The sequence below is a fragment of the Suncus etruscus genome, chromosome 9, assembly GCF_024139225.1.
Source record: "Suncus etruscus isolate mSunEtr1 chromosome 9, mSunEtr1.pri.cur, whole genome shotgun sequence".
In the NCBI taxonomy this organism is placed as follows: Eukaryota; Metazoa; Chordata; class Mammalia; order Eulipotyphla; family Soricidae; genus Suncus; species Suncus etruscus.
Genome location: NC_064856.1, coordinates 59,995,837 through 60,022,843, shown reverse-complemented (window position 1 = coordinate 60,022,843; position 27,007 = coordinate 59,995,837). Strand labels below are relative to the sequence as shown.

The 27,007-nt window shown below is 40.8% G+C and overlaps 1 non-coding gene and 1 pseudogene across 1 annotated transcript; one reads left to right on the top strand and one right to left on the bottom strand.

Moving 5' to 3' along the window:
- Window positions 1-1,335: 1,335 nt before the first annotated feature.
- LOC126019463 (small nucleolar RNA SNORA40) lies at window positions 1,336-1,465 on the top strand. Its single transcript, XR_007499153.1, has one exon. It is a non-coding gene; the product is annotated as a small nucleolar RNA SNORA40 (small nucleolar RNA).
- A 5,090-nt stretch (window positions 1,466-6,555) lies between these two features.
- On the bottom strand, window positions 6,556-6,702 carry LOC126019449 (uncharacterized; annotated as a pseudogene).
- Between the last annotated feature and the right edge of the window lie 20,305 nt (window positions 6,703-27,007).

Here is a 27,007-nt window from a genome sequence, read left to right as displayed (position 1 = left end):
TTCTTGTTTAAATATGGCCACAGCCAGCAGTGCTGGAGACCACAGGGGCTATGCCAAATGTTGTGTCCAGATCTTGCACATAATTAGCATGTGCTTGACCATTGGATCTATCTCCCATAAAAGATAGTCACTTTTCAGTTTTATCATCAATTTGTACAAATGAAATTTCTTGTCAGCCATGATTTACAAAAAATTTAAAATAGGGATTAGAGCAGGTAGACACTTGACTTGCTTGCCTGCTGACCTGGCTTTAATGCCGGGCATCCCCTGGTCCCCTGAGCATAGCCAGTAGTAATTTCTGAGTGCAAAGCCAGGAGTAAACCTTGAGCATCATCAGGTTTGCCCACATACAAAAAAAATTGAATACTGATCACAATTTTTTTCTTTTCATTTCAGCCTGAAATCAGATGGGAAAAGCTCTGTAAAAAGAAGCTAGCTTCTGTTTAACAATTACATATTCAAAATGATTTTATTTAGAAATAGACATTAATAATGTCCTTTGATCTGTATCTTACTTTATATAAGATGAAGATTTTGTTTTCACTAAGCTCCATATGAGGGGCAGTGAAGCAGCAGGGATCAGGGATTGAACAAGACTTCTGCCTGCGAGGAACATACATCACCTAGGGTCTCAACCTGGACAGCTCTTGTCTAGCTAAAGGAGTCTTTGCTACCCTCTAGTGGTCATCTTTGTAACTGTGTCTCCGAGAGAAAATTGGTGTGAGGGACAAATAGACCAATTTCATATTTGTAAAATCAGAATTTTTGACACACAGTCAATGTGCCTACCTGCCTTGGGTGAATCCCTGTTTCTTCCTGGGGTATCTGTGCCTATGACCTCTGTTCCCTGAAACACCACTCCCTCTGCCTTCATCATCTCCATTGCAACAGCTAAGACCAAACTTTGCTGCGATAATTTAAGATCCACTGACCTTCTTTCCCAAACCTTCCATTTACAATAATAAAGTATCAAAACAAGAGAAATAGTATCCTAAATCTCAAAGGATTCAAGGCCCCTACTCAACCTGAGGCCCCCTCAAAGAGGTCATAGGCCCACAAAGGAAGCCAGTTCCACTGTAAATCTTTCTTTTTCTTCTCTTGTAGTTCTGAATATAAAACCCATGGTTTCTTCATACAAGGCATGTGCCTTACCACTGAGCCACATCTCTGAGCCCATAAATATTTATTAGACCCACCCCAGAGTCTAAATAAAAACTTCATCTCTAATGAGTGACCATTAAAGGGAATATAAAATCATTATTCATAAATTGATGGATGAGGCACAAATTACAAAACAATAACATAAAAGTAGGTTATATAAAAATTGGAACACCGAGCACTCATGTAGATTTTTATTTGATGTGTGAACAAAAACTTATTGACACAGGTACAAAAACAAAATCCTATTTTGCAACTCGGGACTCATTGTTCTGTATGAGTTCTGGTACAGATAACAGGGAACATAATAAAAATAAATAATAAGAATTAGAACACATAAAACTTGAGGAAAATTTATACAGGCAGCAAAAAAAAAACCACACTATTGAGAAAGGACATTATTGTTCTAGTCTGAAATAAAAATTGTAAACTATTAACATTAAACTCAATTTAGTTTTTCCCTACATACAGAAAACTACAAATCCTACACAGAACATTTTTGTGGTTACTCTAATCCAAATTTATCCTGATCTGTCATAACTGGGATCTTCTACTGGGCACAAGCCCTAACTCTCCACTTAGTTCTCAATTTTCCAGATGAGTAGATTCTCCAGAGATGGGTTTAAGAAAGAGCTGTGGGAAGATTAAGATATAAAGGGGAGTGGCAGCTTCATGGCCACTGGGATACAAGACACCAGGGAATCAGAGGCTCTCTCTTCCGGTCTTGAATTTATCAAAACACATGTCTCTTCTTCATGTGCCCACAGGAGACCAAGCCCCAGCCTCAGTGTAGAATAAGTCATTTCCCCTAAATAATGTAATAATGTACTTTAGGCAGCCCAACCTCTTCCTAGTCATAGATATCTGAGGTCCCACAAAGCTGAGGCAAGGGAGACAAGTGGGCAAGCTCTGGAATTTCCTGTTGGAGTTATAAAGCTGCTTTTCTGGGCTGCCTTGACTGTCAGTCTTCAGAGCAGTGGAGACCCCAGAGTCAACACCCAAGAGCTCCCCAAGATACTGCAGGACTGTCTTGATGATCTTTAGAGCAATCCTCCCCTACCTCATAAGTCTTTCTGAAGATAAACTTTATTATAGATTCCATACCAAATAGAATTTTTTGGTCGTAATCAATTTTCAAATAAAAGAAAAACACCTTCACCAATTCTAACAGACTTGAACAAAAATGAAAACCCCATGAAACTAAGATGTCCTAGAGATAGTTAACTTCAGGAAACATCTCTCAATCTAGCTTCACCGCTACTCTGTTCTCTTGCTGGAGTCAATCTCGGGTTTCTCATCTAAGACAAAATGATGACCAGTAACTCTAAACTTTCATCTTTCCAGTTACAAATGCAATAGGAAAAGAACAAGTCTCTTCCCCCAAGCTCTGTCAACATCCTGGAGTCCACAGATAGATGACTCTGAGGTTCTGTGCTCATTCCTGAAGCAAGCTCTGTAGCCAAGTGATCAAGTGAGAGAACAGGGTGTTCTCAGTATGTCCAGACTCTGCTTTCCCTGCAATCTGGCCACCCAGAAAAACTAAGATGCCAATTTTAAATCAACTTTCCCTGTATCAGAGATCAAGTAGGAGAAACAGAAGCAAACTCCAGGCTCCTGCTGCTTATCACAGAGCCCTAACAGCCTCCCTCTCAGTGAACAAATAGAAGAGGAGCCTGGAGTTTAGAAATTTAGTCTGAACTCTTAGACAGCCTAGGAGAACAAGTGACTGGAAGTGCTGGAAGGCTCAAGATAATGTTTCATTCTAAGGGCATTAAAGAGAGTACCAGAGAGGGAAGAGGTGGTCAGATTGAACTAATCCAGATTTTAGCTATATTTGCTCTGGGTGAGTAGGTGAGTTCAGTCAGATTCTAATATTGACTCTGACCTAATAACGTCCATCACATTCCCCCTCAGAGGAATAAAATCCTGCAAAAAGATTCCAGAGAGATGGCAGGATTTTCAGCCGGCACGGGCTGGCTCCTGGCAGACCTCCGTATGTGCCAGGGGCCACTTGGCCCGGCCTAGGGTAGGGGGGCCCGGACCTGGGTCACCCGACCCCCCTCTCCCCCTTTCCTCCGGATCTCCAGGTGGGTTTCTGGGAGGACCTGATGGGGCACCCTGGGTTTTCCCCACTCCCAGGCCAGCTGCGGAGATTGGCCTAGGGTGGGGCTTGAGCTCCTGAGATTGGCTTGGGGGGTGGTGTTTGATCTGTGGGGTGGCAAATAGCTGGTCAGTTATACTCAGGCTGTCACTGGCAATTTCATACTAGTCTACATGATGCAACGTATACTCCTCCCAACCATCAGTACCCCCGATTTACCCTTCTTAACTTCAATAATACACAGTTCTAATCTCAGACCAAAGACATACAGTGGATCTAACAATACCAGAACTATATAGAAGAACATAAATTGAACACATATATCTTTTGAATATTTTATGTATATTTTTTAACGGCTGTAACTCTCTCTATATTCTTCTACCATGATGTTTCTATCCACTTTTCATCTTGTCTTTTCTTTGTAAGCTGTTCAATAAGTATTGTTGGTGGAACTGTCCCTCAGTTTAATGCCTATGATTGAACTATGTCATGGAAATTGCTGGTCTTGTTCCTATTGCCTCCAGATGCACCAATAACGCTTCATGGCATTGATCCTTCTTTGCATAGACACATTAAAATAGGAAAACACTATACCTACAGATAAGTTCTTATCTAATAAATCTCAGTACAATGTACCTTACACCCTGAACATTGATATAATGACCTGGCACAGGCCTCAGAAGAATGGGCATCCTCCATTCACGCCAGAACCAGGCAAGCTATCTACGAAACATCCAAGGTCTTTTATAGCAACAGCTGAAAGCAGTCCTCTACCAGGAAAGACACTACCAAGGGTCTGACATCGACCTCCTAAAAAGAGACTTCCGTTTACACTGAGAAGACTTGACAACAACAATGACCTGCTCTACAGGACATGGTTCTCTCTAGTGCCCCTTAAGTGTGAGGTGAAACGAGAGGATGCTCTGCACCATCCTGACTGCAATATGGGATATGCAGACTCCAGGACCTTTAATACAGAAGCATGATACCAACAACAGAGACTATGTGAGGAATGAAGGTGTATTGCCACTACAGACGATGACTTGAATTGGACAAACTAGTTTGCCTGGAGCCTAGAGTCAGTCCTGTGCCAGGAAACTTCAGGGGTAGGGTCTCCTTGTATTTAGACCATAATTTTTCTTTCCATGTCCCTTATATTTTGGTGGGCCTATGCAAACAAATGCCACTCTAACACCATTTTTTACTATTTTCCCTTGACTCCAATCCTTAAGAAAAACAACCCACTAAAACTTTTGAGGTTAACTTAAACTAGTAAGCATGTGCATGGAACTAGATAAATGTACTTTGCCCTCAATGTTTAAGGAGTTACATAAGTCTAATCTCTTTGGATTATATTGTGTGCTGCTAAAAAATAGTATGTAATACAACTGGGGATTTGAGGGACAAATTAATTGTATTGTACATGGGTTCAGTTTTGTTTTTCTTAATTTTCTTTGGTTGAAAGATCAAAGCTGGGATATCATCGATGGGACTACCGAGAATTCTGCTTATGGGTGATTGGGCTTCCACTGTAACTTAACCCTGTCCTCTTTCTTTGCATCTTTGTTGTCATAATTAAAATAAAAATAATAATAATAATAATAAAAGATTCCAGAGAGATGGAATTGTGGGGGGTGCTTTGGTCTCCAAAGTGTTTGACACTGCCTGTGCTATTGACTGGCATACAGAATTCCTTGTTCAATATTCATGGTCATAGGTTGAGTAGGTGGTGTAGGCTTGTAAGACTTCTGCAGTTTAAGGAATCCTTGAATAGAGGGCAGGATACAACAGGAATTCAAAAGTGAAGAAATATGATAATTTTTATGAGTAATCTGCCATTAGAGTCCTCACAGATTCTCCATTGCCCAAAGAGTGTCTGATAAATAATAGGCACTTCATAAATGTTAAAAATGTTAAAAAAAAAAAAAAAAAGAAAAAAAACAGTGAAGTCTTGGGGCTGGAGTGAACAGTGGGTAGGTTACTTACCTTGCATTCTGCCGAGCCAAGTTCAATCCCTAGCCTCCCGTGTGGTCCCTGAGCACCCTCAGTAGCAACTCCTGAGTGCAGAACCAGGAGTAACACCAAAGAATCTCCAGCTGTATTCTCCTCTTCCCCAAAAAAGGCAACAACATCTTGGTAAGCCTGGGGAAGAGCAAATTTGTATTCTCCTTTTAACTGCTCACAATCTAATCCTCCCTGCATTCCCAGGTGAAATAAGAAGTTCACGTAGGAATTAAGAACCCAGCATCTTTGGTGGTGAGCTAAGAACTTGTCCTTACAGGTAACCGTGTAAGCAGAAGTGCCCATCTTTAACCCTTATAGAACATGTACCATGGATGCAAAAGGACTTCAAGTAGGAAAGCAGGAATTTTAGGTCCTAAAGACAATACCATTTCTGCATGAAATGCGAAGGTATGCTTTTTTGAAACATTTTCTCGTTTAATCTCCCTATTGTTTGTATTTTGTAGGTGAAAAAGGTAGGGCTGTAGCAGAATAGCTCACACTACGGGGCAAGCTCTCCCTAAGGTATCTGCATTTCAATCCTAAAACTCATTTTCACATCATATGTAGCTCTACTGCTCATATTGGGTCTGTTTTCCCAGCAGTTGGGGACTCAGGTCTCTGAACAGAGATCCTGGCTTAAACAGGGCTTCTAATAAACTAGAGGGTAGGAAAGCCCTGGTCAAAGGCAAAATTATTACTTCCAGAAAACTAGAACCAGCGGTGCCAGATTCAAAATTTCAACAGATGAGCCAGACACAAGCCTGTCCCCAATAATCCATAGTCTCAGTTTCAAGTGAATGGAGGAGAAAGTGTTCACCTTTAGTCTAGTGCTATGAGGAGGGAGGTCCAGGGTCAGGGACCACAGAGGAGAGGTGGTTGCATCTGCTTAAGAGTCCTAGAAGGAGCATTGGGGCTACGAGGCAGGGAAGTGTCAAAGGGGTGTTCTTGTCCCTGGAACAAAACACCCCTTTCTACACCCCCTCTGCAGTCCCATGGAGAGAACTAGCCTCCAACCTTCCTTCCTGTTGGCATCTCTGTTCAGCCTTTCCTGAGCAGAAAGATGCCCTGGTGCTCAGGCAGGCAGGTCTTGGTTCTCCCTATGAAATCATGTCAATTGGGAGAGCCTTTGACCTCCTTGACTTTAGGCACCTTCCCCCCAAGCTCCACATCTGTTGTAAAAGAGACATGAGGGAGGTAAGAGTTGGATACAGTGGTTTGGCCTCTTCCTGGAGATCTGCATTCATTCTAGGAGCCTCTCAGCTTTTCTTTTCTTTTCTTTTCTTTTTTTTTTTTTTTGTCCCCTCATTCACAATACAGACCAGGCAAAGGGCCTGGTTTGAGGTGTATATGGGAAGCATTTACTGTACCTCCTCTTTCTATACAGTCTTTTTTTCTTCATTTTTTTTCTTTATTTAAACATCTTGATTACATAAATGATTGTGATTAGATTTTAGTCATGTAAAGAACCCCCGCCCTTCACCAGTGCAACATTCCCACCACCAATGTCCCAATCTCCCTCCATCCCACCCCACCCCCACCTGTACTCCAGACAGGCTTTCCTGTTCCCTCATTCATTCACATGATTATGGTAGTTCTCTGTATAGTTATTTCTATAGTGTATTCACCACTCTTTGTGGTGAGCTTCATGAAGTGAGCTGGTGTTCCAGCCCTCCTCTCATTGTCTCTGAGGATTGTTACAAAAATGACTGTTATTTTTCTTAAAACCCTTAGATGAGTGAGACTATTCTGCGTCTCTCTCTCTGCCTCTGACTTATTTCACTCAGCATGATAGATTCCATGTACATCCTTGTATAGGAAAATTTCATGACTTCATCTCTCCTGATGACTGCATAATATTCCATTGTGTATATGTACCAAAGTTTCTTTAGCCATTCGTCTGTTGAAGGGCATCTTGGTTGTTTCCAGAGCCTGGCTATTGTGAATAGTGCTGCAATAAATATAGGTGTGAGGAAGGGATTTTTGTATTGTATTCTTGTGTTCTTAGGGTATATCCGTAGGAGTGGAATAGCTGGGTCGAATGGGAGCTCAATTTCCAGATTTTGGAGGAATCTCCATATCGCTTTCCATAGAGGTTGGACTAGATGTCATTCCCACCAGCAGTGGATAAGAGTTCCTTTCTCTCCACATCCCCACCAGCACTGATTGTTCTCATTCTTTGTGATGTGAGCCAATCTCTGCGGTGTGAGGTGGTATCTCATCGTTGTTTTGATTTGCATCTCCCTGATGATTAGTGACGAGGAGCATTTTTTTCATGTGCCTTTTGGCCATTTGTATTTCTTTTTTATCAACGTGTTTCTTCAATCTCTTCTTCTCATTTTTTTATGGGATTAGATGTTTTTTTCTTGTAAGGTTCTGTCAGTGCCCTATATATTTTGGATATTAGCCCCTTATCTGAAGGGTATTGGGTGAATAGTTTCTCCCACTTGGTGGGTGACTCTTATATCCTGGGCACTATTTCTTTTGAGATGCAGAAGCTTCTCAGTTTAATGTATTCGCATCTGTTGATCTCTGCGTCTACTTGTTTGGAAAGTGCAGTTTCCTCCTTGACTATGCCTTTGTCTCAATGTCATGGAGTGTTTTACCGACATGTTGTTCTATATACCTTATGGTATCAGATCTGATATCAAGGTCTTTAATCCATTTGGATTTTACCTTCATACATGATGTTAACTGGGGGTCTACATTCACTTTTTTGCAAGTGGCTAACCAGTTCTGCCAGCACCACTTGTTGAAGAGATTTTCCCTGCTCCACTTAGGATTTCTTGCTCCTTTGTCAAAAATTAGGTAATTGTATGTCTGGGGAACATTCTCTGAGAACTCAAGCCTATTCCACTGATCTGAGGGTCTGTCTCTATTCCAATACCATGCTGTTTAGATAACTATTGCTTTGTAGTACAGTTTAAAGTTGGGGAAAGTAATGCTTCCCATTTTCCTTTTCCCTAGGAGTGCTTTAGCTATTCAAGGGTGTTTCTTGTTCCAGATGAACTTCATAAGTGTTTGATCCACTTCTTTGAAGAATGTCATGGGTATTTTTAAGGGGATCGCATTAAATTTGTATAATGCTTTGGGGAGTATTGCCATTTTAATGATGTTAATCCTGCCAATTCATGAGCACGGTATGTGTTTCCATTTCCGTGTGTCCTCTCTTATTTCTTGGAGCAGGGCTTTATAGTTTTCTTTGTATAGGTCCTTCACGTCGTTGGTCAAGTTGACTCCAAGATATTTGAGTTTGTGTGGCACTATGGGGAATGGTATTGCCTTCCTGACTTCCATCTCTTCCCTATCATTATTGGTGTATAAAAAGGCCATTGATATCTGTAGGTTGATTTTTGTAGCCTGCCACCTTGCTATATGAATCTATTGTTTCTAGGAGCTTTTTGGTAGAGTCTTTAGGGTTTTCTAAGTAGAGTATCATGTCATCTGCAAACAATGAGAGCTTGACTTCTTCCCTTCCTATCTGGATTCCCTTGATATCTTTTTCTTGCCTGATCACTATAGCAAGAACTTCCAGTACTATGTTGAAGAGGAGTGGTGAGAGAGGACAGCCTTGTCTTGTACCAGAATTTAGAGGAAAGACTTTTAGTTTTTCTCCATTGAGGATAATATTTGCCATTGGCTTGTGGTAGATGGCTTCAACTAGATTGAGAAAAGTTCCTTCCATTCCCATCTTGCTGAGAGTTTTGATCAAGAATGGGTGTTGGACCTTATCAAATGCTTTCTCTGCATCTACTGATATGATCATGTGATTTTTATTTTTCTTGTTGATGATGTTGTGTATGATGTTGATAGATTTATGGATGTTAAACCATCCTTGCATTCCTGAGATGAAACCTACTTGGTCGTAGTGTATGATCTTCTTGATGATGCATTGGATCCTATTTGCCAGGATTTTGTTGAAGATCTTTGCATCAGCATTCATCAGGGATATTGGTCTGTAATTTTCTTTTTTGGCAGCGTCTCTGTCTGGTTTTGGTATCAAGGTGATGTTGGCTTCATAAAAGCTGTTTGGGAGTGTTCCTGTTTTTTTCAATTTCGTGGAAGAGTTTGGCTAAGATTGGTAGTAGCTCCTCTTGAAAGATTTGGAAAAAATTCATTAGGAAATTCATCTGGGCCTGGGCTTTTCTTTTTGGGCAGATTTTTGATTACAGTTTCAATTTCCTCAGTAGTGATGGGGGTGTTTAGATATGCTACATCCTCCTTACTTAAATGTGGAAGGTTATAAGTGTCCAAGAATTGTTCCATTTCTTCTAGGTTCTCATGTTTAGTAGCATAAAGTTTCTCAAAGTAGTCTCTGATTACCCTTTGGATCTCTACAATATCTGTCGTGATCTCCCCCTTTTCATTTCTAATACGGGTTATCATATTTCTCTCTCTCTCTCTTTCTTTGTGAGTTTTGCCAATGGTCTATCAATCTTGTTTATTTTTTCAAAGAACCAACTTCTGCTTTCGTTGATCTTTCGGGTTGTTTTTTGGTTTTCCACTTCATTGAGTTCTGCTTTCAGCTTTGTTATTTCCTTCTGTCTCCCTATTTTTGGTTCCTTTTGTTGGTCTTTTTCTAATTTTTTGAGCTGCGTCATTAAGTTATTCAGGTATGCCCCTTCTTCCTTCCTGATGTGTGCTTGTAAAGCTATAAATTTTCGTCTCAGGACCGCTTTTGCTGTGTCCTATAGATTCTGGCAGTTTGTATCTTCATTATCATTTGTTTCCAGGAAAGTTTTGATTTCCTTTTTGATTTCATCTTGGACCCACTGGTTGTTCAGTAGCAGGGTGTTTAATTTCCAATTGTTAAAGTTTTTCTTCTGTGTGGCTTTGTAGTTCACAAATAATTTCAGAGCCTTGTGGTCAGCAAAGGTAGCCTGCAAGATTTCTACCCTCTTGATTTTATGGAGGTGTGTTTTATGTATCAGATGTAGTCTATTCTGGAGAATGACCCATGTACATTGGAAAAGAATGTGTATCCAGGTTTTTTGGGATGGAGTGTCCTGCATATATCTACTAGTCCTCTTTCTTCCATAACTCTTTTCAGGGCTAGTATATTTTTGTTAGGTTTCAATCTGGTTGACCTATCAAGTGCTGAAAGGGCCATGTTGAGGTCTCCCACAATGATTGTGTTATTATTGATTTCTTCTTTCAGATTTGTCAGTAATTGTATTAGATAATTTGCTGGTCTCTCATTGGGTGCATATATGTTTAATAGTCTGATTTCTTCCTGTTGCACATATCCCTTGATTAGTACATAGTGTCCATCTTTGTCCCTTACCACTTTTCTGAGTATAAAGTTAGTGTCATCAGATATTAATATGGCCACCCCAGCTTTTTTGAGGGTGTTGTTTGCTTGGATGATTTTCCTCCAGTCTTTGATTTTGAGTCTATGTTTGTTCTGACTATTCAGATGTGTTTCTTGTAGGCAGCAGAAGGTTGGATTTATCTTTTTGACCCATTTTGCCACTCTGTGTCTTTTAATTGGTGAATTTAGTCCATTGACATTGAGGGAGATGATTGTCATAGGATTTAATGTCATCTTTGTAGATAAGTTTGCTGTGTTTGTTGGTCTCTCTTGTCTTAGAGTAGACCTGTCAGTTTTTCCTTTAAGGCTGGTTTATCATCTGTGAAGTTTCTGAGCTATTGTTTTTCCATGAAGCTATGTATTCTTCCTTCAAACCTGAACGTGAGTTGGGCTGGGTGCAGTATTCTCGATGAGGCATTCATTTCATTTAGTCTTGTCACAATATCCACCACTGTCTTCTGGCCTTGAGAGTTTCTTGTTACATGTCTGCTGTAAGTCTTAGGGATGCTCCTTTGAATGTAATTTCCCTTTTTGATCTTGCTGCTTTCAGTATTCTATCTCTATCTATGGGATTTGTCATTGTTATAAGGATGTGTCTTGGTGTGTTTTTTTGGATCTCTTTTAGCTGGTACTCTTTGGGCATGCAGGATTTGATTGCATGTAGTCTTTAACTCTGGGAATATTTCTTTGAAGATGTCTTTGACAGTTGATTCTTCCTGGAGATCTCCTTCCTGGGTTTCTGGGACTCCGATGATTCTTATGTTGTTTCTGTTGAGTTTATCAAACACTTCTATTTTCATCTGTTCACATGCCTTAAGTACTTTTTCCATTGCCTGTTCATTTGTCTTAAGGTTCTTTTCCAATTTCTTCTGTTGTGTTGAGTTTTTATGCATCACATCTTCCAGTACTCCGATTCTCTCCTCAGCTGCTGATACCCTGTTGGCGAGGCTATCCATTGAGGTTTTCAGTTGAGCAACCATGTTTTTCAGATCTGTTATTTCAGTTTGGAGTTTTCTGATTTCTGTCTTTGTGTTCTCTTCAGATCGATCTATGCTTTTTTTGAGTTCTACGAACTTATTCCATATTTCTATTCTAAACTCCTTATCTGAGAGGTTAATCAGGTGGTTGGAATTTATTAGGTCATCCGAGCTTTCGTCTTCATTCTCTGTGGATGGTGTTTGCCTGTGAGGTTTCCCCATTGTCATGCTTGTAGTGTGGTTTTTCCTGCGTGTTGTGGTGGGGTTCATTGGTTAGAAAGAGTGTGCGGCCGCGAAGCAAAGCTAAGCGGCCACGCTCTTCTACTGCCTCTAATTGACAGTTTTTTGGGGGTGCACTCCCTAGGCCTCTGAGGAAATCTTCAGGGATTCAGAAGCACAGGCAGACAGGCACAGGCAGGAGTTTCCCTTGAAGTCCCCTCTCAGCTTTTCTAACCCAGGACTTCTTAACCTTGTTCAGGCAAGCCAGCCTTTCAACCTTGTTCCTTACCTATGCCACCCACCATACCTTACTAAATTGCTGTCCTAGTCGCAGGTTGTGTTCCCCAATTTAGAGGATGTTTACCTCTAGCCACCATATAATATCATGGTTTATAAATCAGGGCTCGGAGAGATAGCACAGTGGTAGGGCATTTGCCTTGCATGCAGCTGATCCAGGACAGAATACGGTGATTCGAATCCAGGCATCCCCTGTGCCTGCTAGGAGCGATTTTTGAGTGCAGAGCCAAGAGTAACCCCTGAGTGTCATCGGGTGTGACCCAAAAAAGAAAAAAACCTCAAGTGACCAAATGCCACAAGTGTTCAAAAGCCACAAGTGGCCATTCTCTTTTTTTTCTTTATTTTTTGATTTTTGTTCTTACCATTCTCTACTTTTAATCACCCAAAACCTCCTTTGCAGGTTTTATCATGACTTTAGACCTGCCTTTCAGCCCTCCTTCAATCCTCAAAACCTCCTTTGCAAGTTTTGCAGTGTCTTTAGAACTTCCTATCTATCTTGCATCCCAGAATAGCAGTCATGTATTCTGAGGACATTCAATTTCTCTTCCTTCCCAGCAATGTCTCTCTCTCTCTTCTTCCTTCCTTTCCTCCTGATGCTCCTCCCCTCTTTCCCCTCTCCTGTCCTCTCTCCATGTGTGTGGCAGGGAGGATTATCCTATTACTTCTGTTTCTCTGGAAACCTGACAAATATACCTCTTCTTCCCAATCCCTCCCCAAAGATGGATGCCATATGGACTGCTACTCCCCTTAGGAGTCATGAAGCATGTGTGTCATTATTGTGGAGGTCCCAAGAGTGCTCAAACCCGAGTCCTATTATCTAAGATGCAGGGCACCCAGGTGAGCATCTGTTCCCCCTCCTGGCCTGGCCCACATATAGCAATATTTCCAGGAAAAATGACATGCCCAGGCGCTCAGGAGGTCCTAAAAAATAGATCAGACAAATAATTAGAAAATGAATTTAATTTAACTTAAAGATGTTGATAAATGTGACAAACATCCATGCTGAAGATTACATATTTATGTATAAGAATCATCAGAATCCTCTATTCTCACCAGATTTAGTCATTCAACCACTCACTCAACAAATATTTATTGAATTCCAGACACTGTTCTAGGCTTTAGGAATGCAGTTGTGAACAAATAGTTACATTCAAGAAGAACAAGACAGACAAAGAAAAACAAACAGAAAGTTTCTTAATTCGGTATGTGGTGAATCAGAACTAAGAAGACAAGTGAAGCATGATCTTCTCTTGGGGTGAAGCATGGGGTAGAGAACAGAGTGTGAATGAATGAGGGAGGGGTCTGGTTTCTGTCAAGGGTTTTCCCAGAAAATCACCTTTGTGAAGAAAACTTCAACAGAGTCCCAAAGGGAGCAGGGCAGGGCAGTGGGCAGTGAGAAAATTTGCCAGACAGAGAAAAGCACAGATGCAAAGGTTTCTACTGCTATATTCAAGGACCAGCATGCAGACCATTTGGCTGAGTGGCATGAACAGGAAAGAGTATAGTAGAAGCGATGGACACCAAGTCACATGGGTCTGCAGTTCACAGTAAAGACTCTTTATCATACTCAGAAAGATGGGAGGTCACTGGGACATTTTTATAGGGTTTATATATTATTGTGGTATTATTTATATTTGTTTTCTTTGTTTGGTGGCCACACATGGGGCTTTTTCTTAACTCTGCACTTAAAGATTACTACTGGAAGGCTCAGGGATCATATGGAATGCTGGAAGTTGAGCCTAGTTGGCTACATACAAGGCAAGTTCCCTACTCAATGTATTATCTTTTCAGCCCCAAGGTTAGTATTTTTGTTTCGTAAAACTACAAAGTGGAGAATAGGACAGAGATTTATTTTTTGCCCAGATCCTATTACAGGCTCTTACAAAAACACTGTCTGGCCCAGAGAGACAACCATGATTGCATTTCCCAGGTTCTTGACTTGCCTTTCAATGGCATTGCCCCAGCTCCTGGGATGAGACAAGTTTTAAAGGCAGAAACTATGATCAGAAAAATATAGTAAGGAAGAAGAACTGTGAAGGGGTCACATTTTGATTCTCACTTCTACAAGCTCATGCTTGTTCCTCCAACATTGCTAACTATAATCTCTTTTCATTATAACTTTAAATGTCATGTCAATATAACTTGAAAATTGACTGCCAGCAAGTATACCCAGGGAAACAGCTGCTCCTTTTCCCATCCACAGGAATGTTCATCTCCACCCTGTGCCTCTGCTTCAATTCCTGTTTCACAGCCTGAAGACAGACCCTCTTGGGTCAGGACATCTACAAGTTCCTTCCTCCCTTTCTGCTCCCACCATCAACATTCTACCTCCAGAGTCAAAAGGATCACCCCCTCCTCACCACTTCATTCCATTGTGAGAAGAAGAACACTGAAACATGGAGCAGGAGAGAGTAGTGAAGGAATTTCTTTCCAGAATAAATAGCTCAGAAACATCTGCAAATAAGCAACAGGAAAGGAACTCTGCTTCCTCAACGGTATCCTCTACAGTCAAGAATGACAGCAGCAAGCACTTCCACTGAGGGCCCCTGGGGTCCAGTTCACAAATTCTAACCTAGACTGCTCAGCCAGAGGGAGTCCAGCATCCCAGCAGGAAGCATTCCTTTTGGAAGACAGCGAAGCAAACTGTGTCTTCTGCCCTACAGAATTGACACTACTGCCTCCCCTTTCTTATCTTCCATTCCTGCCTTAAAGATCCAACATGTTCCCCTACGACATCTGTAGAATGAGAAGTTAGATCCAGTTTTCTCAAGAGAGAAGAGCTGTGATGACTCAACCTCAATACCTGCATCTATATTCAGCACATTAGCCTCTGTTACATTCTCAAGGGTAGCTTCCACACCCCATGGGAGACATAGCACCACTGTCATTGAGCAATCCAAATTTAAGAGATTTTTACCATGAGTCATTACTTACTGAGAGAGCTGACACAAAGAGTAATTGTTTCCAGGGAAAAACAGAAAATAATCAATCCTTGGAAAGGCTGATCCCAGTGGAGAAGAGACAGTTCTCTTGCCCCAGTTGTGTCACTACTTGTGCACAGGCCTGTGGAAATCTAAGCCCCTTTGCTGCTGGATGGTGTTCATAGATGCTCACCTGATTCTTCTCTTCAAAGACTTTGACAGGGGTGCAAAGTTCCCAAGGAAGAAGATGAGGGTGTTCCTCTCTTGTTTTATCTATTCCTATGTGCTGATATCTCAGGTTTCTGAGTTGCCCAAATCCAATCTGTGAGCTTTTATCTCATATAGCCAGTTGCTCACCAAGATATCTAATAGAGAAATTAGCTTCTAAAAATCCATCTTAACTTTGGATTTTGTCCCTCAAACTCCAAAGCTTCTTCCAATCTCAGTATCTTAGATAATAGGACCATTATCCACTCAGTCCCTCAAGCCAGACCTGGGAGTTATACATGGAGTTTCTTTTGCCTCCCATATCTAATCTTTCTATTCTAGACCCAAAATGTGTCTCAAGGGTCAGAAATTAGACCAAGCCTCCACCACCTTGCAGCTGAATGACAACCAAATCCTGCTTGGGCTTCCTGCTTCCCTGTGACCAACAAGAATTCTGTTTTCTATACTATATCAGCTCAAATAATATTTTTAAAACATGAACCAGATTACATGACTTTTTGTTGAAGCCCTTTTCTCCCTCTCTACCTTTCTAACCATAGCCAATTGTTGCACATTAATAAATCTGCTGCCTACTGCTCTGGTCTCATTTCATGCCACTTGTTCATTCCCTGAACTTCGGTCACACTGCTTTTCCACTCCTGGAACACATTTTCTTTCCCACCTCAGGGCTATGGCATTGATTTATTTCCTGGTTCTGTACATTTTTGTCTTTCCATCATAGCCTTCAGATATCAGTTTAAAGGTCACTTCATCAGAAGATCTACTCCTAGAATTCTTTCTTAAAGAGATTGACTGTTGAATTCTCTAGTACTCTTTTTATGCTGTCACATTTTTTTCTTATATAATTTTAGCCACCTGGCAATTAAACCACATTTACATGTTTCTTATCTATCTCTCCCCTCCCCCATCCACAGGAATGAATCCAGGATTAGAGGAGGACAAATAAATGACTCCATCTGGAGGTGCTTGAAAGACAGAAGCAAAAAAAAAAAAATTTCCTTGCAGACAGGCATCATGTCTGCATTGTTTATCACATGACAGAAATGGGCAGAAATGTTTATTGGATGACCAGATGGATGAGTTGGTAAGTGAATTGGTGGATAGATGGATATATGAAAGAATTTCAGCCCTGAGAAAAAGGCAACAGAAACCATTTCTAATGAAGAGGAAGTGATAAGACAGAGCGGAATCTGTACCTGCAGGAACTACATGCATCAGTGTCAATAATGTTATTTCAATCCTAAATTTGAGAAAGAGACTAGGAAATAATTAGCTTTGAGTGTGCTCATCTGAAACCTACTGTCCTTCTGGGGAGCACTACCAGGTGCCCCCCAAAAAGGCAAAAATAAATAAAAAGCAAAAAAGATGATAAAAACCTATGTCTAATTTTCTACTTCCTCACCTGGAGCACACCTATTTGAATGCATGCTACTCACAAATGTTGATAAATTTATGTAGGGTGATGCACTTACATAATAGGCTTATGCAAAATGTCAGCATCTCTATAAAAATAGATTTATTCTCTATGTGAAGATCTTTGGTCTCCTGATTGTCTTTGTAACTAACAGAAGAGAAACCAGTGGAAAGGCTAGACCCTTTGGGGCAGAGTCCAGCAGGATAAGCTGTACATAGAATTAGTGTAAGTGACATTAGAATGTGTAGCCAGGAAAAGTGTACAGGATCAGAAGGAGATACTAGAGAACATAAAGAAAGAGTGCCTCCTCACTATCACTGAGTCGGGACTCCCAGCCCAGCTGCAAAATATGCAGGAAGACTATTGAAAGGGCATTTCTGGTTCACGTCTGTATTAAAGACAACCAGTTCAACAATCAGAGATAAGAAAGATGAGGGATGACAGAGAATCAATTAAGGCTGTGTCACGGTGACCAAGATTCCCTTCATTAGCGGATATAAGTAGGTAGAGGGCTACAGGAATTCTGAGCTCAGGCAAGTTAAAAAAAATTAGTAAGTTAATCAAAAATAAGGGAGTTAGTATTTTGGCTACAACAACAGAACAAAGCAGGAGGAGCTCCAGAACAGCATGAGTCCAGTGCTCTTGAACCAGGTCCAGGGTAGAGAAGTCCCAGGAATTGGGGCTGTGGCACTCATTTGGGATTGATTCAGTCTCTGGGCTAGGGTCCAGCCTGAACATGTGAACTTCAGGCCCTATGATGCGAGGCACTAATAACACAGACACAAGGGGACAAGCTGTGCACAAAAATGACAGCATCTTGGCATATTTGAGCATCACTTCCTTTCCCAAGATGGTTAAATGAATGTAAAGTGTCATTGTTGGAGACTTGCAGAAGATACCAAACATATTTCTCCTTAAGAGCTATCTCTGTAGCCCAGCTTTAAATTCTCCTTTCTGGCCTTGGGAAAGGCCATTTTATAACTACAGCCTTAGTGTTAACAGGAACTCCAACCAAGAGGAAGGGGCCGTCAGTGGTTTCCCTACTTGGGACTTGTGGCACACCTCCGAGAGCTTCCCTAAGGGCTACACTGAGCCACACCACTGGGGTTTGGCACCATCTCTCTCCAAGGGCTGCCAACAAAATCTCTCAACAATTCTTATTCTGAAGCTGCTGGGGGTGAGGGGAGGATGTGCTCAGAGAGGACTGTGCAGGCAAAGTCTATTTCACAATTGTTGGCTTCGCTTCAGGACCCAGAGAACAGGGTGGAGTGGACTGAGGACTGGGCTGGCATTAGGATCCCTGGGTCCAACCTTGCTCTAGCATGGAAGGGCAAGTCTCCCTCTCCCTGATTTGTTTCCCTTGCCATGATAGAGCCAGGATTAAGGAGAGTCAAGACTCCAAGATGTATTTAACTGTCCAGCACATTCATAGACATCTCCAGGCATGCAGTTCTGTTTGGGCTTGTCTTAAGTACACTGACACCTTGACTCATCTGCTGAGCCATCACTGAGAGAGTTTGTTACTCACCAGGACTAAGGAACACACCTTTCATGATGACATAAAGTTAGACAAAGAAGAACTAACAATGGAAAAAGTAAGGCTCACGAGTATTCTGTAGGAGTGGGTTAATTATGCTGCCTTCCATACAGTCTGGAGAGCAACAAATCCTGTGTACAATGAGCAGGGAGAAGCAGACAAGAAGGCAGAGAGCATCTGGGACTTTTCCTGATGGCTGCTGGGTCTCCCTGAAACCCAGCTGTGCCTCTGTTATTTGCCTTCTAACAAATGGTTTCTAAGCTCCCAAAGATTCTGACTGCTTCAAAGTGTGGAGCAGCGGACAAAAGGATGGGGACTGGTAGGATAACTGAGGAGACAGGGAGTGTTATATTTACAGAGTTACAAAAGTACCAGGGGCTAACAAACTCATAGGGACTGATGGACTGGTAGGGTGACAGGGATTTAAGAAATTAACAAGAGCTGACAGGATGAAAATGACAAGGAGTAGCAGGAGTAACAGTGGCAGGGCTGACAAAGTGACAGGGCTTATAGGACTGACAGGGTCTAATAGGATGGTAAAGATGACAGAGTGACAGGCACTAACTAAGGTTATAGGAGTCACAAGGACTGGTGGGCTAATAGAGTGACTGGGTAACAGAGTCTAACATGAGTGACAGGCTGACAAGGGTGTCAGGGATTATAGGGATGACAGGGCTCATAGAAGTGACAGGGATGATTAACTTACAGTTGTGACAGGGCTAGCTGGGGCTGACCAGTTATCACAGGTCTTGCTCTTGATATGGTCTTCTTATCTAGTCTCTCTTGCAGCTTTTCTGCACACCAGCAGGTTGTATACAGATCTGGTCTGTGTCTGTGTTTTGACCCATGCCCTATAACCTTGTGTTGGCTATAGTAGGTGTTCAAGTGAAAGGAGAGACTCCTCTTTGGCATGCTTGTCTTTGGGGTAGCCACACAACCCTTCCGCAGTGAATCTGTGACCTACCCAAGCCCTTCCGGTTTTACAATTTGTGACCCTGCGTGAGCCCAGGATTCAACCCCTGCTGCAACCAGCCCACAACTTCCCAAATTTTATTTTCATTAACCCAACTGGAAAATTGGACTTGGTTCAGGATTGTGCTAAAAACCAGATGTGAGCTCTGTTTTCCTAGATAAACACATTGCAATAATATGCATCTACCCATGAAATGCTCTCTGTGGCAGCATGCAGCAACTCTTCAGAAGAGAAAAACAGCGTCAAAGCTACAGTTGAGAGACTTTTCATTTTCCTGCTTGGCTAGAGTAAGGTGAATATCATTGAGTTTCTGGCCTCTCTCCAGAACAGCTGAGTCTCTTCACCCTCTCCCCATTTCTTGTCTGGAACTTCACAACTTTGAAAAAGGAACTCCAAGCCTTTCTTAATTCCCACCTAGAGTCTGGAAATAGGTCTCTCCTCTAAGGTCCACCAAGTTCAATGCCTAGTCCAGTTCTAGCTGTCTTGAACCGGTTCTGTGAGTATCCAGCTTGTTTGGTTCCACCTGAGCAGCTTGGAGGCTACTTGAGCTAAGGAATGGAGCATTATTCCTTCAACCCTGGAAGTAGGAGGAGATGTCACTGGATGAAGGAATAAAAAGAGTCCACACCCATCATGTGTGGAGAAGGTAGGTGCTCCAGAGGTTTCCACAGTCTACAAAAGTGTTTTTCACTCACTGACCCCTTCCTCACAGAGCTTGTACTCTGCAGTAGACATATTGGGGTTCTAGGTGGGGAAAATGGGATGCTCTCTGCCCTCAAGAAGCTCATTTTCTGGCATGAGTATGGTGGCAACATGAGTTTCTCTTCCCTCCTCACCTTTTGTGGGGAAGACTTGTTTCTAGATTATTTCAAGAGACTGGCAGGAATAATTTTTATCATCAATGCTCCAAGTGGCGAAGACATAGAAATGTGGAATGGGATAACTTGCTCCATAAATGTTTCTTTCCAGTGACTTTATGCTACCTTAAATTCTGACACACTCAGGCTCTAGAATGTGGTTGGAACTCTGGGGAAGGCCATAGAGCAGCAGCAAAGAGTCATAAGGGAAGAGATCTCATTTGCCTACTTTGAGGGCTGGAATGTTTGTTTGAGTTTGGCAACCACCCTTGCTATTGCTCAGAAATACTTCCAGATTCATGCCTGGTGGTGGATGCTCCCAGTGGTGTTTGGGGGACCATGTAGTTCCATTTTTCTGCGTGCAAAACAAGCTACTAACCCCTGTAGCTTTTGTCCCAGCCCTAGGACTATTTTGCATGAAACAGTGAGTGATTTGATAAGAAAATCAAATACATGCATTATTATACCTCAGTGCATAAAAATCCCAGGCAGATATTCATTCCATATTTCACCTAAGAAGTTTAAAAAATAGTCTGAGTTACAAAGATACTCAGACCCTGGGATATACAAGAGCTTCTGGGAGCATACAGGAAGAATGTCCTTCTCAGGGAGTCGAGCCTTCACTCAGGAATGTGCATTTTCTGACATTTAGACTCAGGACCTGCCTCTTTGCTTGTAACCTTGGCCTCCCTGAACCTCAGCTGCTCAAGGTGGGCAATAAACATCCTATTGCATTGTGCCTAAAGTGGAGAGTACAAGCACATGGATTCCCAGAGCTGCCAAGGGAATCACAATGACAAGCACAGCTGTTGTTGTTGTCCAGACATTTCCCTTCAACCAACTGCACAATTGCTGTTCTGCTCTCATCTGCTGATGTTTCTGTGTTCTGAGGCTGTCAAATCTCAAAGAGCATTCAGCAGTAATCTTTCTCCCAACCTCCCTTCCCCGCTCCCTGGATTATAGTGAGGACCTAGTCCTTCCAAGAAAATAGGGAAGGCAGAGCTTTAATCATCTCACAGCCTGCCTCACATGACAATAAAATGTAGTCAGCATATATGCAAATTAGGTCATTCACTTTTTTTTAGAAGGGAATAAAATCAATTGTTTAAAAAACTAAATAGGGACCAAAGCGATAGCATAGCTGGTAGGGCATTTGCTGTGCAAGCAATACCAAACCTGGATTTTATCTCTGGCATCCCATTTGGTTTCCTGAACAGCACCAGAAATGAACTCTGAGCACAGAGTCAGAAGTAACCCCTAATTCACCAGGGGTGGCCCCCCCCCAAAAAAAAAGTAAATAAAAAGACTGAATAACTCTTCAAAAACCAATACCAATTGTGATGAGAGCAGCCATGAAGATCACTTTTAGTTACCAATGACAATGATACCATTGGAAGGGTATTTCAGACGTCTACATGACTGATTTTTTTAGAAATGGCAGCATTTTATTTTTATTTTTTCTAAATAAGTGAAAGTTCCCATAAGGCATTCATTAAAAGCTCTTGGTCTCACCAAAGGCAGGAACCAAGGTCTAGATCATTCTCAGAGATCATTAAGCTCTGCTGGTTGCCCCTGAGCACCTCCTAGTTCACCTATATCTTTCAAGCTCTTAGACTGTTTTGTGTCCTTTGCCTAATTTTCTGATATCATTTTTACTTTTTCTTTTTGAGAATTTACAGTTACAGAAAGTCTGTAAATCTTGATGTTTTGTTTTATCTATGCTGCCAAATTTACACACATACACAAACACACATTTTTGCTTCATTATATTTCTTTTCTTGGTGTCTCTTCTACCTGTGTGAATTCACTGGTCTGCCTGAGACCCATTGGCTTTTTTCTAGGAAACATATGAGACAAACTCAAAAAATTAGCACAGAGGAGGAAGTTTCAAAAAGAAGAATCAGAGGTTCAAAAGGAAAGAGCAGAGATTTAGAAATGAACGTTAGAGATCCACTTTCAGAAATGAAGACTCAAAGAGAGAAGAGGTTCAGAGAGGTGGGCAAGGTCTGGGAAAAGAGACACAAAATGGATCAAAATGCTGCTCCTTGCCTAGCATGTATGAGGGGAGAAAGGGGGTTTTCAAAAGAGAAAGGAGACAGAGATTTGGAGTTTCTTCCATGTTTATAACTTATTTATGGTATCCCAGCTTGCAAAAACTTTCAACATTAGGTAGTAGTATCTGCCAATCTTTTCCTCAGCAAGACTTCTAAAAGTTTGTTTTTCTTACAATATCTTCCCCCAGTCAAACACCAAACAAAAATATCTCATAATTTTTCTTAAATGTTTTGTTCCTAGTATTAATTGCTTGCATGATATAATTTTATTTGTATATGTGTTTAGGATAGAACTTTTTCTCAATGGAAATATACTAATACCACTTATTGTATTATTTACCCTAGTGCCTTTTCTTTATTCCTTCATATAAAATGTGAAATAGCATAGTCATCATATACTAAACTCACACATGTAGATGAATCTGTTTTAGACATCTCTGATTCTGTTCCATTAAATTATTTATTTATTCATGGGATGAAACTACAATGCTTTGATCATTGTACTTTTATAATATATTTTTAAACTTGATGAGGATAATTATTTAAGACTGTCCTTTTCAGAATGTTCTTGGCTAGGCTTATGCTATTCTCTCTCCGATGAACTCAAGAAACAGAGATCACGTAGCTTCATACAAAGCTTAGAGTTCACCAAATACTGTGTTTCTGAATGTTCTTCTTTGTCTAGTTATTGATGTGTTTGTCTTCCTCCCTATGCCCATCTCCCATAAGTAGTATGAGTAGTCATCAGCAAGGCACACCCAAATTTGTATGAATCAAGCTATTAAAACACTGCACAATAAATACTATTTTTTTTCAGGTTAAATTTTAATTTTTTTATTTTTCATTAAATTATTTATTTAAGCACCATGATTACAAGCATGATTATAGTTGGGTTTCAGTCACAACAGAACACCCCTTCACCAGTGCAACATTTCCACCCCCAATGTCCCCCACCCCTTCGCATCCCCTGCCTATATTTGAGACAGGCATTCTACTGCAGTTATTTTTTTAAGTTCAGCAAGTTATTTTTTTCTTTCTTAAAGGATAAGTGTTAAAAATACAGTAGCAAAGGTGTTAAGATTTTAAATGTGCAAAAATATCATGAATCATTTTTCCCCACCCTATCATGGATCATTTTAAGGGTCAATGCAAGGCAAACAAAATTTATTTAATAAGGCTTAATATCTTATTTTGGTGGTATATGGGATACACCTGGTGATTCTCAGGGTTTACTCTTTTTTTGCATACAGGAATTACTCATGGTAGTGCTTGGGGTACCCATACAGGATGCTGGAAATCAAATCTGGGTAGCCGCATACAAAGCAAACACTCTAGCTGCTGTACTATTGCTTCTGCCCCAGAATTTTATTTTTCAATAAACTAATAAACTGTTCAAGCCAGGGTCAAAGCTCATCAGTCAGAGATCATGCCATGCATGAACAGAAAAAACAAGTTTATCCCCCGCATCTCATGGGCCATGCCTCACCACCACTAATTGTTGTCCTGATAGTCCCCAAGGATATTGGGCCTAAGAGATACCACATCACTCTTCCTAGCATTGAAACTTCTTATCCATTTTTCCAAATATTGCTGGGAGTGGAGCCTGAGTACCTGGAACGTTTTTGAGGAGCTTTATTTCTTTTTGAGGAGCTTTTCTCCTGCTAAATAAAGAATGAATTGATTATAAAAAAAAAACTACTGGTCAATGATTCAAATACCATCAAGGTAACATGAAAGGAAGTAGAACAAAGTTATGGCTGGTCATAATAGGGACACAGAGTAGGATCATCATTCAATGTCTGTGCCCCACTGAAGATGCCTTCATAAAATCCACATCAGTGCTCCACTACTAATCGCTGCACCTGTTTCTTTCTTTTTTTATTTATAGTTGGCATATAATAGTATGGATAGTTTTAGGTGCATGATATAATGGTTCTATTTTTTTGTTTGTTTTGGTTTTGGGCCACACCCGGTGACGCTCAGGGATTACTCCTGGCTATGCACTCAGAAATTGCTCCTGCCTTGGGGGACCATATGGGGCAACGGGAGATAGAATGCAGTCTGTTCTAGGTCAGCCGAGTGCAAGGCAAATTCCCTACCACTGTGCCACACTCCAGCCCCTCACCTGTATATCTTAACCTGAAGATTTTCTTAGCCCCCAGAACTCATTTTGCCAATGTAAGCAAAAGGCTAGATTTGTTGGAAAATTAACTACTCAATACTACAGTCAGGAGCTTCGCTACACCCGTGATTTATGAGACTTGGTAACATGTTCAGATCTTGCATTTCTGGGTCTGGTTAGTACTGGATTGCTTATTGAACACTATATCACAAGTCCCCGGGAGCTGTTTGATAAACATCCTGTATTGTTTATACTCCTCTCCTCTTTCTTTTCTCTACTCTGCCACCACTATTTCCTGGGATCACCTCCCAAATCTATTTTCTTGAACTCAGGTCATGGTTTTAGGATGTGCTTTTGGAGGGACCTAAACAAAGAATATCAATTTTCTGGCACTATAGTCTAAATTTCAGAACTTCAGTGGCACATTTTCTCCATCCTGAACATGAGTGAAATGACTGGTGAGAACCTGTTGCCATTAAGCTTCACCATTACAAATTATCTTACCTTATTCTGATTTCCAGTCCACCTGGTTGCTTTCTGACTGTGACCAAGATGGGTTTCCTACAGAAAGACAAAATTGGTATTTGTGAGAAACAGCAAACCGCCACTTTCAAATAGTTCTAGTTTCTCCTTGCCAGTGAGCATCTCGTAAACAATTATTACAAGTTCTTGCAAGCCTGGACAATTAAATCCCATGCTGAGTGTAAAGAAACCATACTCAGTAGCAATAGAAATTATGCCTCAGGTTTGTCAGAATGGAAACCAGACCATAGATCAAAATAACAGCTGAGGGTAAAAGCTGAGGTTTCATGGGAAGTTTAGCAGAAGCCAACCAGCCTTTCTTGACCAGCAACAAATCTGACAATATACATTCATAAGATTTCATTAGAAATGCTCCACTTCCATAAAGTAAGGCTCTAGATGGAATCATACATTCTAAAAGTTTTCTGCTTACACAGAGCACAAAAATCTCTGTACATCATTAAGTATTTCAGCCTTCAGGGTATTCACAACTTTACAACTTTTATTTCCAGTCAGTCTTCTCTCTTCTACTTGAGTCATTTTAAACTACTGGACATTCTATTTCTAAATTTTCTGGTGCAGTTCAGAATGCAAGTACTCCAAACTATAGCCCTAAGACAAAAATACCCTTGAAATTTTAATATTTCGGTGGCCAACTAACCTCACCCATATTGCACTGGGCAGTAACCCAAAACAATTTTTCTAAGATGATGTGTCCTTCATTCTGGTTTGGATCTTAAAGTTTTGTTATAGAAGATTCCTGAGTGATGACACATGTATCCCTAAGCTATTTCTAATTCAATTACTTGAGCTTTTATATTTAGCCAAATGAATCCTTTCTTTAAACTAAATTGATATTCCCTTTTATGCTTTATCTTAAAAAAAACACCTCTTATACAGGACAAATTGTCATAAATCCTTAATCTTTAAAGAAGATTTAAAAATGTATGCAAATAAATTTAACTGATATTAATATCACTGAAATATTAATTTCTAATATTTTGTTTTACTAAAGCAAACTTATTAGTTTAATATCATTATTACATAGATGAATGTTAATAATAATGAAAAAATTCCTAGTTTATAGCCTGAAATGTCTGGGCTCAACCCCAAGAAAAGGCTAATGATTAGGTTGTAAGAAGATTAATGTAGGGCCCGGAGAGATAGCACAGCAGTGTTTGCCTTGCAAGCAGCTGATCCAGGACCTAAGGTGGTTGGTTCAAATCCCAGTGTCCCATATGGTCCCCCGTGCCTGCCAGGAGCTATTTCTGAGCCAGGGATAACCCCTGAGCAATGCTCGGTGTGGCCCAAAAACTAAAAACCAAAAAAAAAAAAAAAGAAGATTAATGTAGAGTCATATTTCAACTGTATCCTAGGTTTGTAAGTAATCAGTCTGCAGTAGTGAGTGGCATAGTTCTTAAAAGATCTCTAAGTCTAATGCAATTAATTATTTGGATGACTAGGTCAGCACCCCAAAATTAGAAGGTAGAAGAAAATTTTCCAATCAAATAATTACTCTCAAAAGCAAATAAGATACATCATCAATCAAGGGAACACTAAGAATACTATATGGGTGATGTCAGTCAAAAGGAAACATCAGGGGCCGGCGAGGTGGCGCTAGAGGTAAGGTGTCTGCCTTGCAAGTGCTAGCCAAGGAAGGACTACGGTTCCATCCCCTGATGTCCCATATGGTCCCCCCCCCAAGCCAGGGGCAATTTCTGAGTGCTTAGCCGGGAGTAACCCCTGAGCATCAAACGGGTGTGGCCAAAAAAAAAGAAAAGGAAACATCAAGCTGAATGTTAATATTCCAGCTAGGCTTCAGAAATGTTGTATCTTAGTATTGAGAAAGAGATCTTGAATTTTTGTGGGAGGGAAAGTAGATTACTTTGAATATATACATAAAAATTAATGTGAGTGTTTGAAATAATAATACAGTGGGTAGGGCACTGCTTGCCTTGAGGCCAACCCGAGTTCAATCTCCAGCATCTCATATTCTTCCCCCGAGCATTTCCAGTTGTGATTTCTAAGTACAGAGCTAGAAGTAAGTCCTGAGCACTGACAAATGTATTCCCCCCAAAAATTAAGGTGAAGTAATAAGGAACAATAATCATAGCTGATAGCATTATAGTTTGGGTGACCAGACTAAGAAATGACAGAGTGCATGCTATTGATTCTTGTTTAAATATTGGTTAATATGTCTTCTTTCTTTTAAAAAAAATTAGTTTTCAGGGGCCAGAGTGGTGGCACAGAGATAGTGTTTGCCTTGCACGTGGCTAATCTAGGATGGATCGCGATTCAATCCCCCAGAGTCCCAC